This window comes from Cibotium barometz, chromosome 51, assembly GCF_041138505.1.
Source record: "Cibotium barometz isolate CiBa-2024 chromosome 51, ASM4113850v1, whole genome shotgun sequence".
NCBI lineage: Eukaryota > Viridiplantae > Streptophyta > Polypodiopsida > Cyatheales > Cibotiaceae > Cibotium > Cibotium barometz.
Window position 1 is genome coordinate 11,728,755 of NC_141096.1, and position 2,766 is coordinate 11,731,520.

A 2,766-nucleotide genomic window follows, 5' to 3' on the forward strand; every position below is an offset into this window, starting at 1 on the left:
AGGTTCAGTGCTGTTGAATATACTTCGCAATAAAGAGGCTGCTTCTCTTTCATTGGGGTTTGACATCAACTAAACTTCACTCCATACTTCTAATCATTGGGTGGATTTTCTCACGGCAGCTGCTTCAGTTTGGGTAGTTAGAGTCCAAGTATATCTGGCACATTCCCTCGTGGTGCATGGCATTTAGTGTTCATGTGTGGAGAATGAATTAATGACTGGGAGCATTATGTGCTCTTAGCTCTGACCATGCTCTTCAATTTGGCTAGCTTGTGCTCAAAAAATGTGTACGCGAGTGTGCGTATGCGTGAGAGAAAGAGAGAGGAAGGGGGGGGGGGGGTGTGTTTGGAGAATTGAGGAGTGTTGGGCATTAGATAAGAGAACAGCGCACAATCCTGCTTCTTGCTTCCCCTTTCAATTTTTCCACATAATACAAACTGGGAATGAACCACACACACACACACACACACACACACACACGGAGAAGGGTGGGAGTGTGGAGACGAGTGTTAGGGCATTGGATAAGAGAACAGACCCTGAGCCCTGCTTCTTACTTCCCCTTTTAAATCTAGCACACAATACAACTGGAAAAGAAACTGGTTTTTTGCCGAAAAATCCAGGCTGGTTGCATTGATCTTTTGAATATGTGACTCGGACATATGCAGATCAGCTTCCCAGAAGTGATTTGGCATACATGTGTGTGTGTGTGTGTGTGTGTGTGTGTGTGAGAGAGAGAGAGAGAGAGAGAGAGAGAGAGGATGCTTGTCAGGATGTTTTAAGAATAGGGAAATTCAGATCGGCCAAACTGAGTTCTTATCACCAGCAGAGTGACAGGTGCCATCTGCAAACATACATCATAATGCTCATGCACAACGTAACGTTATTTCTTCCTAGATGTAGGATTAGTCTGGCCGGAAGCTGATAATCAGCAGGTGGTTTACTATAGCAAATAAGAACTAGTGTAGTGGAGCTTTTATAGCAACTTGGAATTAGCCTAGTGGAAATGTGGCAATTCCATACCAGTCAATGGCTTTGAAATGTTTGCAGATGTTGGGCCTCTTGAGGTGTAGCAGGGTTTGCTTGGAAAGTATAATCATTTTGCTAATCGACAATGAGATGATGCAAATATGATATACAATGGAGCACACTGCTTAAGTATGTGTGCTTCATAAAGAGATGCTACAATGGAGACGAAGTATGGGCAGGTCTTCCCATTGGGGCTCGAATCTACTCTTGTGGCATAGAAGAAGAAGCAATTTCATGTCTTCCTGAAGATCAATCTGCAGATTCTGCACATTGAAATTGATTGTTCTTTCAATTGTCTAATTGCTAGCGCAGGCTATGCAGGTCATACATTGGTCGTACAAGGGCCACAGGTGTGCCATACAGCTACGTTGTTGCTTTCTAGTTAGTTGTCCAGCTGTGGTGGGCTGTTTGTACAACCATACAAGTGTTTAGGCTGGTGTTGGTCGCAATGCCCGAAAAAACATAATTTTCAACCAATCAAAATAAGGACGACTCTTAAATCTATCTGGTTTTTGTTTCTGAAATCTCTACTATATATTGGTATTGTAGCTAAAATATATGAACAATCATTCCTTAAAATAAAGTCTGCTTAAAAGCTGGGGGAGACTTACTAATTTTTTCTCAAAGGTTGAGGAGGTTTGTCACTTTATTATAAACCACACTTGCCTTTTCTTGTAAAATAATTCAAATTTACTTACAAAGGTTTATTTTTACAAGGAGGTTTGTTCCCCTTATGGAGTGGGAAGGGGAGGGAGGGAGTTTCGAACTCATACTTGCAATATAGGGCACGAATGCTCTTCATGCAAGGCTAAGTCCCTTGCCCCCAAGTTATTCACCAGTTTGGTGCATAGAAGGTGACCTTTTTTGCTCATCAAGTCCTTAAATCTATGCAATGTCCAAATTAAAGCCTAGCGATTGGAATGAAATGTGCTCGCTTCCTAAATTTGTCAGTAGTAGTTTGATTGACATCATCAAGAGTCTTTAGAGAATCCATGATAAACTCATGGCAATGCTCTCCCATGGTGCTTATAGATTTGATAAAGGTTGTAATAACACTATAGACTTACATCGATCTTATTTGATTTTCTAAGAAAAATCATTCTCACACATACTTTTCACTAACTGTACAAACCAAAAGAAATAAATTTCAATTGTTTTAACAATTGGTAAAACACTTGTATGCCCACCTATTGAAGATGCATCACATTTATCCATAGCCTTCATCCAAAGTGTGGTAGTAACACATAGGTGGTCTTGTTGAATTGGAAACCTATAGGTGCAAAATCGTCATCTATATGATTTATAAACCCTTCATGTCAAATAAGACCTGATGATAAACTAACATATTTGTGGTATCTGTAGACACAAAGCACCAAAAAAGATTTGCATATTCTTCTTCCCAAGTGTATGCAATAATAGAAATGCAACATAAAAAGAAAATTGACTTATTGCATATCTAAAAGTTTGGAGGTACCACTTATATTTGAAGTTCATCACTAGGTTTTAGGGTAAGTGTATGCCTTCTGTGGAGGTTGGTCACTATTTCATATCTACAATATTGACAAAAAAAAAGTCCTTGCCAGGAGACCCCATTGTGTTTACCCTTGCTCTTTGTTGTCTTTTGGAAACTGAATCTTTGAGGTTTATCACCACTATCTTTGGGTCTTCCTTGGCATCGAGATTGACTTCCTTTGTCTTTTGATCCTCTGGTATCGCCCATTCTTTGTTGTTCTTCCTTCTCTT